This window comes from Haliotis rufescens, unplaced genomic scaffold (assembly GCF_023055435.1).
Source record: "Haliotis rufescens isolate VD_foot unplaced genomic scaffold, xgHalRufe1.0.p SCAF_14, whole genome shotgun sequence".
NCBI lineage: Eukaryota > Metazoa > Mollusca > Gastropoda > Lepetellida > Haliotidae > Haliotis > Haliotis rufescens.
Window position 1 is genome coordinate 21,562,483 of NW_025963824.1, and position 13,034 is coordinate 21,575,516.

The 13,034-nt window shown below is 40.8% G+C and overlaps 1 protein-coding gene across 6 annotated transcripts in view; it reads right to left on the reverse strand.

Annotated features, from left to right (window-relative positions):
* The window catches only part of LOC124116684 (sodium-dependent proline transporter-like), a 105,778-nt gene that overhangs the window by 72,959 nt on the left and 19,785 nt on the right, over positions 1–13,034 (reverse strand). The window contains exon 2 of one of the 6 annotated variants that reach the window (XM_048395137.1): positions 1,576–1,737. The exons of the other annotated variants lie outside the window; for them this stretch is intronic. The gene's annotated coding sequence lies outside the window, so the exon portion shown is untranslated. The remainder of the gene's footprint in view (positions 1–1,575; positions 1,738–13,034) is intronic. 6 annotated transcript variants of the gene reach the window in all.

Below are 13,034 nucleotides of genomic sequence, written 5' to 3' on the forward strand. Positions count from 1 at the left end.
ACAATATAGTAAAAACAACTATCACTTGTAGAGGGCTGAACATGCAGTGGGTGGCCTGGGTTACTAATATTAATAACAGCAGAAGGACAATATAGTAACAACAACTATCACTTGTAGAGGGCTGAACATGTGGTGGGTGGCCAGGGTTACTAATAACAGCAGAAGGACAATATAGTAACAACAACTATCACTTGTAAAGGGCTGAACATGTGGTGGATGGCCTGGGTTACTAATAACAGCAGAAGGACAATATAGTAAAAACAACTATCACTTGTAGAGGGCTGAACATGTGGTGGGTGGCCAGGGTTACTAATAACAGCAGAAGGACAATATAGTAACAACAACTATCACTTGTAGAGGGCTGAACATGTGGTGGGTGGCCGGGGTTACTAATATTAATAACAGCAGAAGGACAATATAGTAACAACAACTATCACTTGTAGAGGGCTGAACATGTGGTGGATGGCCGGGGTTACTAATATTAATAACAGCAGAAGGACAATATAGTAACAACAACTATCACTTGTAGAGGGCTGAACATGTGGTGGGTGGCCGGGGTTACTAATATTAATAACAGCAGAAGGACAATATAGTAACAACAACTATCACTTGTAGAGGGCTGAACATGTGGTGGGTGGCCAGGGTTACTAATAACAGCAGAAGGACAATATAGTAACAACAACTATCACTTGTAGAGGGCTGAACATGCAGTGGGTGGCCTGGGTTACTAATAACAGCAGAAGGACAATATAGTAACAACAACTATCACTTGTAGAGGGCTGAACATGTGGTGGATGGCCGGGGTTACTAATATTAATAACAGCAGAAGGACAATATAGTAACAACATGAGTAACACAAGAGGATGAAGCCAACTAAACAGGAGGCCCATTAACCAATTAAACCAGTTGAAATACCTAGGGGGATAATTGGGGAAACTAATTTTATTGCTTGATGAGTTCACAATAGGCGGATGGGATGAAATAACCCAGATGTCTGTTTTATCTATATCACTATTCCATACAATAGAGAAAAAGAGAATCAAACAATTCCTTGAAAGATGTATGTTGCTGTTCTTGCTTTTTAAAATAAACACTCCTCTTAGATGATGAGATAATGAGACACTATCAGAGTATGGCATCACACAATCAACCAATCAACCAATCAATCAAGCCTGACCACACAATCTGTCACCTCTCAAAACAAGCAATGAGGTTGCTGTACAATGTATGATATATGATGTGCTTACAAAATGAAGACCAACTTGTTTTTGTCTTAGAAATGCAAAATCTAAACATTTATAAAACTCCTCAATAGCATTTGCCCGATGCTCCGAAAATGAACCCTACCCCATACAACAAAATGTTCAGTGCACACCTTATGTGTAAATAAAGTTTCATGAAATATTTAGAGGTTTATGAATCATGCTCTGGAAAACAAACATGACGGATGGAAGGACAGTTGACGGATGGAAGACGGAGCCTGTTGCTGTATCCAGTGCAAAACTATATTTGGCTGGGGGACAATAATCAACTACTCAGTTTCAGGTCGGAAAACAAACAACTTCAAAGATTTACCTCTCTTCCTGGTAAATAAACTACGGAATCAAGCCTGTAAGTCTTGTGATGTTGTGATAAACATGGCGGGCCGTGTTCACTACCATACACAGTCATGATAATGTCCCAGTCAGATCACAAGACTGAGCCACCCTGGAACCATGTCACATACTACTGGTAATCCTGCAACACAGAAAATTCAACTATACTTTTTTTGGTAATGTTTCCAAAACGGATCTATGCCAACATTTAGCATGTTTAGAGTATATATATTTATTTGTAACTTTACTTGCAACCTACATCTGAGAATACTGCCACTTCCACGCAGCTGGCTTTAAGTGGTTTGTGTATTAAATAATGAAATATCTCAACACTAGGGCTGCAACGAATACACTATGAGGCGAGTATGATACGTATCATGAACATAGGGTAACGAATACAAATATTTATTCACGAATACAATAACAAGTTACTTCTGGTGTTACGTGTTCACGTCAATCAGCTCAGGTATTGTCTTTGCATTGGGGAAAAGTGAGTGAGTGAGTATGGTTTTACACCACTTTTTGCAATATTCCAGCAATATCACGGCGGGGGACACCAGAAATGGGCTTCACGCATTGTGCCCATGTCAGGAATCGAACCCGGGTCTTCGTTGTGACAAGCAAACGCTTTAACCACTAGGCTAACCGACCGCCCCCATTGGGGAAAAACATTGTGTCAGTGTAAAACTTGAGTTCATTAAAAATGTACGTAAATGTACATCATGTAATTGCTTAGGTTGAATCATTTCTGTGATATTTTTTGTGAAGCAAACAAGCAATACATTGCAACAATGACGCTTATACTATAGCCTCATGTTTTGGTTGACAGCACCATTAGGGGCCTTGACAAACTGACACAAGTTATGTTACTGCTGGCTTGTTTATATTCCATTTTGCATATCTCGCTTTGATAAATAACTGACGAGTTAAAAAACACTCTTTACCAAAAAATCGTACGTATTCGATTCCAGTGACCACGAATAAATAATTCAATTCAAGAAGGTATACTGTACAATTCATCGAATACGCGAGTGAATCGTAACAGCCCTACTCAATGCAACTAAAACTTGATTAAATGACACAGCAGGAATATGTTATATTCAATTACAGCATTTTTCCTTCATTAAAACTTGTCTGACATAAAGTCTGAAGAGAATATTATTTATAGGGTCCCCCGATTCCCTGATTGCACAGTAAAACCTGCCTGGGCCAGACCTGATCTATGATGCAATGATTCAGTCATATTGACATGAGTGGCTACTAACCCCCTAAACAATACGACTTCTGAATCTCCCGAGACTTACTTTCAAATTCAGCTGATTCATGAGGAGCTTTAGGTTGAAATGGCAAAATTGCCTCAATTATTTGTGATTTTTTGTTTGTGTGTGAGTAGGTGGCGAGAGAGACGCTAGCATCTCAGTAAACAACATCAGTAGAAAGGAAGGTAGTATAATCGGATTTCCCCAGCACAGCACAAGATGTATTGCAGACGCGTTCATGATTTGAAATCGATCCCATTCAGGGCCAAACTTGTGGACAGAGGCACAGTGTACACTTGCACAGCCTACCGAGTCCAGTCTCACAACACACAGGACCACCATGTTTCTGCCCTGGCTCATCTTCCCATCTCAAATTAAACCTCACACAAAACTCAATTCTATCATCTTGCCAATAACAATTTTTAATATAGCTGTGTATATCAGTTACTGACAAGATTTGATGAGGCAAACGCCTGAGTTTCATTCACAGACCAGACAAACAACATTGAGACAATGACACACAGCCTCCACATGCTGTTTTGACACACAACTTTCACATACTGCTTGACACACAGCCTCCACATGCTGTTTGACACACAACTTTCACATACTGCTTGACACACAGCCTCCACATGCTGTTTGACACACAACTTTCACATACTGCTTGACACACAGCCTCCACATGCTGTTTGACACACAACTTTCACATACTGCTTGACACACAGCCTCCACATGCTGTTTGACACACAACTTTCACATACTGCTTGACACACAGCCTCCACATGCTGTTTGACACACAACTTTCACATACTGCTTGACACACAGCCTCCACATGCTGTTTGACACACAACTTTCACATACTGCTTGACACACAGCCTCCACATGCTGTTTGACACACAACTTTCACATACTGCTTGACACACAGCCTCCACATGCTGTTTGAAACACAACTTTCACATACTGCTTGATACACAGCCTCCACATGCTGTTTGACACACAAGTTTCACATGCTGCTTGACACACAACTTTCACATACTGCTTGACACACAACCTTCACATCCTGTTTGACACACAACTTTCATTTTCTGCTTTGACACAACTTTCACATGCTGTTTGACACACAACTTTCACATGCTGCTTGACACACAACTTTCACATGCTGTTTGACACACAACCTTCACATGCTGTTTGACACAAAACTTTCACATGCTGCTTGACACACAACCATCACATGCTGCTTGACACACAGCTTTCACATTCTGTTTGACACACAACTTTCATTTTCTGCTTAACACACAACTTTCACATGCTGTTTGACACACAACTTTCACATGCTGTTTGACACACAACTTTCACATGCTGCTTGACACACAACCTTCACATGCTGTTTGACACACAACTTTCACATGCTGCTTGACACACAACCATCACATGCTGTTTGACACAAAACTTTCACATGCTGTTTGACACACAACTTTCACATGCTGCTTGACACACAACCATCACATGCTGTTTGACACAAAACTTTCACATGCTGTTTGACACACAACTTTCACATGCTGCTTGACACACAGCTTTCACATTCTGTTTGACACACAACTTTCATTTTCTGCTTAACACACAACCTTCACATGCTGTTTGACACACAACTTTCATTTTCTGCTTGACACACAACTTCCACATGCTGCTTGACACAATACTTTCACATGCTGTTTGACACACAACTTTCACATGATGTTTGACACAATACTTTCACATGCTGTTTGACACACAACTTTCACATGCTGTTTGACACACAACTTTCACATGCTGCTTGACACACAACAAATTTCACATGCTGTTTGACACAATTCTTTCACATGCTGTTTGACACACAACTTTCACATGCTGTTTGACACACAACTTCAACATGCTCTTTGACACACAGCAACTTTCACATGCTGTTTGACACACAACTTTAACACAGTGATTAAAGCACAACTGAAGCAGCAGTGGGTTAACGGTGGTTTGGCTCTGATACACAACTAGAGTTATTGTGTCATTACGCCCATCAAACTGTGACACCTTAACAGAAACCCTTTTGGCTGTAAAGGTCTTTATCCGTCAAACTTATTCCAGTGGGGAGTTCTATGGTGTCGTTTGGGAGGGTCATGAAGAATGGACATTTAGTAAAAGGTGAGGATTTCCAGTGACATGAATGGAGGCTTGATATTAGTGTTTGATACCATGCAGTATCCAAACTATGCTCATTATAGAAGACTAACCAATGGAAACCAAATATATAACCAAAAACATGTATGCTCAGTAACAGACGACATATTCCCCCCCAAAAAAAAAAATAATAAAAAAATAAAATAAAAATAAAATAAAAAATACCAGTGTAAGTTCAATATGTTGAAATATTATTTTTGATGCCTGAAAAACAGTGTAATAATCTGCTGCTGACTACAGCCTCTGCCAGGACATACTCTAGCCTTGTACTAAAACACCTAACATCAGCTGGTCTGTCAGTTCCATCAAAGTTTGTCAAACTTAAAAATCTGTACTCCAAAATAAGCTCAATCATCAATGGGCATGACAGCGGAAGGCAAAACCCAATAGCCTTCATGAAAGTTCTGTTTCTCATGTTACGGAAAAAGTAAAAAAGTCTTGCAAGAAGGTAATCGGTCGGACCAGAACGACATATATACGCCCTGTGTTGTGAGAGCAGTCACGTGGAATACCTAGTCAATCACAACGTAGGGTTCATGGTATTCTTGTGGACACAGCATGGATGGTCAGGAGTACTTGCCTGTGAGAACACAATCTCAGCTCAGGTTCTATCATTTAAAAATCAATACCTTACTTGATCGCTTCTTAACACCAACAACTGGCTCGATTCGATCCGTACTTAGACAGACAAAGCGTAGACAAGATATGTGATAGAAGAATGCAGGTATTCCTATTGGCCTCAAGAATAGATTTTATTTCTTTGAACTACCATACATGTGTGTTATAGAACTATAATCATGATAATAAAGATTAAGTTTAGAGTGATGTTTCAATATCTAACAGTCAATACAAATGCATTTGGTAGAACTTACATCAGATGCTTATTAATAGAGACTGCCAGAGACCTTAGATGCTGGTTTATAGAGAGTGTTGGAGTATGCAGATGCCGGTTTATAGAGAGTGTCACAGTACTGAGGTACTGGTTTATAGAGTGTCGGAGTATTCAGATACCGGTTTATAAAGAGCGTCAGAGTACTGAGATGCCAGTTTAAAGTGAGTGTCGCAGTACTGAGATGCAGGTTTATAGAGAGCGTCGGAGTATTGAGGTGCTGGTTCTTGGAGAGTCGGACTACTCAGATGCCGGTTTATAGAGAGTGTCACAGTACTGAGATGCCGGTTTATAGAGAGTGTCACAGTACTGAGATGCCAGTTTATAGAGAGTGTCACAGTACTGAGATACCGGTTTATAGAGAGTGTCACAGTACTGAGATACCGGTTTATAGAGAGTGTCACAGTACTGAGATACCGGTTTATAGAGAGTGTCACAGTACTCAGATGCCGGTTTATAAAGAGCGTCAGAGTACTGAGATGCCAGTTTAAAGTGAGTGTCGCAGTACTGAGATGCAGGTGTATAGAGAGCGTCGGAGTATTGAGGTGCTGGTTCTTGGAGAGTCGGGCTACTCAGATGCCGGTTTATAGAGAGTGTCACAGTACTGAGATGCCAGTTTATAGAGAGTGTTACAGTACTGAGATGCCAGTTTATAGAGAGTGTCACAGTACTGAGATACCGGTTTATAGAGAGTGTCACAGTACTGAGATACCGGTTTATAGAGAGTGTCACAGTACTCAGATGCCGGTTTATAAAGAGTGTCAGAGTACTGAGATGCCAGTTTAAAGTGAGTGTCGCAGTACTGAGATGCAGGTTTATAGAGAGCGTCGGAGTATTGAGGTGCTGGTTCTTGGAGAGTCGGACTACTCAGATGCCGGTTTATAGAGAGTGTCACAGTACTGAGATGCCGGTTTATAGAGAGTGTCACAGTACTGAGATGCCAGTTTATAGAGAGTGTCACAGTACTGAGATACCGGTTTATAGAGAGTGTCACAGTACTGAGATACCGGTTTATAGAGAGTGTCACAGTACTCAGATGCTGGTTTATAAAGAGCGTCAGAGTACTGAGATGCCAGATTAAAGTGAGTGTCGCAGTACTGAGATGCAGGTTTATAGAGAGCGTCGGAGTATTGAGGTGCTGGTTCTTGGAGAGTCGGACTACTCAGATGCCGGTTTATAGAGAGTGTCACAGTACTGAGATGCCGGTTTATAGAGAGTGTCACAGTACTGAGATGCCAGTTTATAGAGAGTGTCACAGTACTGAGATACCGGTTTATAGAGAGTGTCACAGTACTGAGATACCGGTTTATAGAGAGTGTCACAGTACTCAGATGCCGGTTTATAAAGAGTGTCAGAGTACTGAGATGCCAGTTTAAAGTGAGTATCGCAGTACTAAGATGCGGGTTTATAGAGAGCGTCAGAGTATTGAGGTGCTGGTTCTTGGAGAGTCGGACTACTCAGATGCCGGTTTATAGAGAGTGTCACAGTACTGAGATGCCAGTTTATAGAGAGTGTCACAGTACTGAGATACCGGTTTATAGAGAGAACGGAGTACTCAGATGCCGGTTTATAGAGAGTGTCGGAGTACTGAGGTACTGGTTTATAGAGAGCGTCGGAGTACTGAGGTGCCGGTTTATAGAGTGTCGGAGTATTCAAATGCCGGATTATAAAGAGTGTCAGAGTACTGAGATGCCAGTTTAAAGTGAGTGTCGCAGTAGTGAGATGCAGGTTTATAGAGAGTGTCACAGTACTGAGATGCAGGTTTATAGAGAGTGTCACAGTACTGAGATACCGGTTTATAGAGAGAACAGAGTACTCAGATGCCGGTTTATAGAGAGTGTCGGAGTACTGAGGTACTGGTTTATAGAGAGCGTCGGAGTACTGAGGTGCCGGTTTATAGAATGTCGGAGTATTCAAATGCCGGTTTATAAAGAGTGTCAGAGTACTGAGATGCCAGTTTAATGTGAGTGTCGCAGTACTGAGATACCGGTTTATAGAGAGTGTCACAGTACTGAGATACCGGTTTATAGAGAGTGTGACAGTACTGAGATACCGGTTTATAGAGAGTGTCACAGTATTCAAATGCCGGTTTATAAAGAGTGTCAGAGTACTGAGATGCCAGTTTAATGTGAGTGTCACAGTACTGAGATGCAGGTTTATAGAGAGCGTCGGAGTATTGAGGTGCTGGTTCTTGGAGAGTCGGACTACTCAGATGCCGGTTTATAGAGAGTGTCACAGTACTGAGGTACTGGTTTATAGAGAGTGTCACAGTACTGAGATGCCGGTTTATAGAGAGTGTCACAGTACTCAGATGCCGGTTTATAGAGAGTGTCACAGTACTCAGATGCCGGTTTATAGAGAGTGTCACAGTACTGAGATGCCGGTTTATAGAGAGTGTCACAGTACTGAGATGCCGGTTTATAGAGAGTGTCACAGTACTGAGATACCGGTTTATAGAGAGTGTCACAGTACTGAGATGCCAGTTTATAGAGAGTGTCATAGTACTGAGATGCCGGTTGATAAAGAGTGTCACAGTACTGAGATACCGGTTTATAGAGAGTGTCACAGTACTGAGATGCCGGTTTATAGAGAGTGTCGGAGTACTGAGGTGCCAGTTTATAGTGAGTGTCGCAGTACTGAGATACCGGTTTATAGAGAGCGTCACGGTACTGAGGTACTGGTTTATAGAGAGTGTCACAGTACTCAGATGCCGGGTTATAGAGAGTGTCACAGTACTCAGATGCCGGTTTATAGAGAGTGTCGGAGTACTGAGGTGCCAGTTTATAGTGAGTGTCGCAGTACTGAGATACCGGTTTATAGAGAGCGTCACAGTACTGAGGTACTGGTTTATAGAGAGTGTCAAAGTAATCAGATGCCGGTTTATAGAGAGAATGGAGTACTCAGATGCCGGTTTATAGAGAGAACAGAGTACTCAGATGCCGGTTTATAGAGAGTGTCGGAGTACTGAGGTACTGGTTTATAGAGAGCGTCGGAGTACTGAGGTGCCGGTTTATAGAATGTCGGAGTATTCAAATGCCGGTTTATAAAGAGTGTCAGAGTACTGAGATGCCAGTTTAATGTGAGTGTCGCAGTACTGAGATACCGGTTTATAGAGAGTGTCACAGTACTGAGATACCGGTTTATAGAGAGTGTCACAGTACTGAGATACCGGTTTATAGAGAGTGTCACAGTATTCAAATGCCGGTTTATAAAGAGTGTCAGAGTACTGAGATGCCAGTTTAATGTGAGTGTCACAGTACTGAGATGCAGGTTTATAGAGAGCGTCGGAGTATTGAGGTGCTGGTTCTTGGAGAGTCGGACTACTCAGATGCCGGTTTATAGAGAGTGTCACAGTACTGAGGTACTGGTTTATAGAGAGTGTCACAGTACTGAGATGCCGGTTTATAGAGAGTGTCACAGTACTCAGATGCCGGTTTATAGAGAGTGTCACAGTACTCAGATGCCGGTTTATAGAGAGTGTCACAGTACTGAGATGCCGGTTTATAGAGAGTGTCACAGTACTGAGATGCCGGTTTATAGAGAGTGTCACAGTACTGAGATACCGGTTTATAGAGAGTGTCACAGTACTGAGATGCCAGTTTATAGAGAGTGTCATAGTACTGAGATGCCGGTTGATAAAGAGTGTCACAGTACTGAGATACCGGTTTATAGAGAGTGTCACAGTACTGAGATGCCGGTTTATAGAGAGTGTCGGAGTACTGAGGTGCCAGTTTATAGTGAGTGTCGCAGTACTGAGATACCGGTTTATAGAGAGCGTCACGGTACTGAGGTACTGGTTTATAGAGAGTGTCACAGTACTCAGATGCCGGGTTATAGAGAGTGTCACAGTACTCAGATGCCGGTTTATAGAGAGTGTCGGAGTACTGAGGTGCCAGTTTATAGTGAGTGTCGCAGTACTGAGATACCGGTTTATAGAGAGCGTCACAGTACTGAGGTACTGGTTTATAGAGAGTGTCAAAGTAATCAGATGCCGGTTTATAGAGAGAATGGAGTACTCAGATGCCGGTTTATAGAGAGTGTCGGAGTACTGAGATGCCGGTTTATTATAAGAGAGTGTCGGAGTACTGAGGTACTGGTTTATAGAGAGCGTCGGAGTACTGAGGTGCCGGTTTATAGAGTGTCGGAGTATTCAAATGCCGGTTTATAAAGAGTGTCAGAGTACTGAGATGCCAGTTTAAAGTGAGTGTCGCAGTACTGAGATGCGGGTTTATAGAGAGCGTCGGAGTATTGAGGTGCTGGTTCTTGGAGAGTCGGACTACTCAGATGCCGGTTTATAGAGAGTGTCACAGTACTGAGATGCCGGTTTATAGAGAGTGTCACAGTACTCAGATGCCGGTTTATAGAGAGTGTCACAGTACTCAGATGCCGGTTTATAGAGAGTGTCATAGTACTGAGATGCCGGTTTATAGAGAGTGTCACAGTACTGAGATACCGGTTTATAGAGAGTGTCACAGTACTGAGATACCGGTTTATAGAGAGTGTCACAGTACTGAGATGCCAGTTTATAGAGAGTGTCATAGTACTGAGATGCCGGTTGATAAAGAGTGTCACAGTACTGAGATACCGGTTTATAGAGAGTGTCACAGTACTGAGATGCCGGTTTATAGAGAGTGTCGGAGTACTGAGGTGCCAGTTTATAGTGAGTGTCGCAGTACTGAGATACCGGTTTATAGAGAGCGTCACGGTACTGAGGTACTGGTTTATAGAGAGTGTCACAGTACTCAGATGCCGGGTTATAGAGAGTGTCGGAGTACTGAGGTGCCAGTTTATAGTGAGTGTCGCAGTACTGAGATACCGGTTTATAGAGAGCGTCACAGTACTGAGGTACTGGTTTATAGAGAGTGTCAAAGTAATCAGATGCCGGTTTATAGAGAGAATGGAGTACTCAGATGCCGGTTCATAGAGAGTGTCGGAGTACTTAGATGCCGGTTTATTATAAGAGAGTGTCGGAGTACTCTGATGCCGGTTTATTGAGAGTGTCGGATTACTCAGATGCCGGTTTATTGAGAGTGTCGGAGTACTGAGATGTCGGTATACAGAAAGAGTCGGAATACTGAGGTGCCAGTTTATAGAGAGTGTCGGAGTATTCAGATGCTGGTTTATAAAGAGTGTCGGAAAACTGAAGTGCCGGTTTATTGAGAGTGTCGGAGTACTTAGGTACTGGTTTATAGAGAAAGGCAGAGTACTGAGATGCCGGTTTATAAAGAGTGTCGGAGTATTCAGTATTAAGATGTGTATCCTTCGACACTAACTAGTTGGCAGGTGACATCTATTGTTTTAGATGATTAGCTCCAGGTAATTAGGGTGCTGTCTGGACTTATTCATCATCATCTCATCATCCTCTTGTATTCCAATAAGACCGCTCACAGCGGTACATGGTGTACAGTTACAATATGTAGCAAATATTTTACAGAGGCTGTTGATATATGTTTTCAGCATTAAATATACAATGGATAAATTTACTTAATTTTCTTACAGTTGAAATCTTTGGGCAAGTCATTAATTGTTGAAGCTGATAGTAGTTTGGATAAGTATAGTAATATTCTTGAAGATATTGTTCTCATTCATTATTAAAATATGGACATTAGAGCAGGTAGTGGTATTCATCTCCCACAGAGGAATTGCATAAATGACATAGTCGTTTTCCAAATGGTATATTTTTCCACCTCCCTGTTTCTACAGGTAGAAAGTGATTAGTTGTTCGAAATATTAGCAAGGGAATGGAGATATTTACACTATAAGATAAATATTGTTCTAGACTAAAGTTGGGTTTTATACAACTATAAAATAAACCTTTTGATGATACCGTTTGGGCACTGTGCCAATTTTGAAGAAAATGGTCCTTTAATCTGTGTTCCACTAGATTTAATAATAACTCTTTACTGTTTACTGTCTGATTGTGCCAAACATAACTTAATCCACAGCTATCCAGAATGTTTTTGACATATAACAACCAAGGTGAATGAAAAATGTTATAACAGTGTTTTTGATATAAAGTCTTATTCATGACAACAGAGAGCTTATTTACATTTTGTGACAATATCAGGTTGCACCAAAATGCCAATACTCGTTTTTTTAACAATAATATCAAGTGGTAGGCGACCTGTCTTGCCATATAGCATATAAGTGGGTGTGCTCTTACGTAATCTTAAACATAATTTTAAAAATAACTTGTGGACATTTTCAATGATAGAAAAGTCTGTAATACCCCAGACTTTACAACAGTATAGAAGAATTGGTACAACCATGTGGTCGAACGCAATAAATAGACAATCTAATGGTAGATTTAAGTTTCTAGCTTTGGATAACAAATAATACATAGCTTTAAGTCCTTGTTCCTTAAGAGATATTATGGCTTGGTTAAATTTTCGGTTCATGTGAAACTTTATACCTAGATAAGTGTAACAATCGCAATTATCTTGTTCAACATTATGAATTTTTAAAACATACTTTTTCTTACGCAGAATAATTGCAGAAGTGCCAAAGATAATAACCTTTGTTTTTCACATACTTATCTTGAGTTTCCATTCAGTGCGGTATTTCTCGAAATTATCTAAACAGTGCTGTAGACATCAGCAAAGAGCACCATATCATCAGCGTATAAAAGAAGGAAAAGTTTAAGTGTACCAATGTTGATACCATCACAATTATGGGATTGCAAATAGGTTTCTATGTCGTTAAAAAAAATAGCAAATAACAAAGGCGACAGATTTTCTCCTTGACGGACACCATTATCACAGTTGAAAAAAACAGATATTTGACCATTTAGACAAATACATGACTTAATATCATTGTACATATTCCTTATAAGAGTAAATAATTTTCCTAAAATACAATAGCTTACAAGTTTAAGCCACAGTCTGTTCCTCCACACATTATCAAAGGCTTTTTGAAAATCGACAAAAACACAAAATAATTTTTTACCTGAATATTTCAATAGTTCCATGATACTATTCAAAACGTAGACATTATCAACAGTAGAGTATCCTTTACGGAATCCGGCTTGAGCTTCAGATAGTATTTCATTACTTTCAACATAACGTGTTAAACGCAGATTAA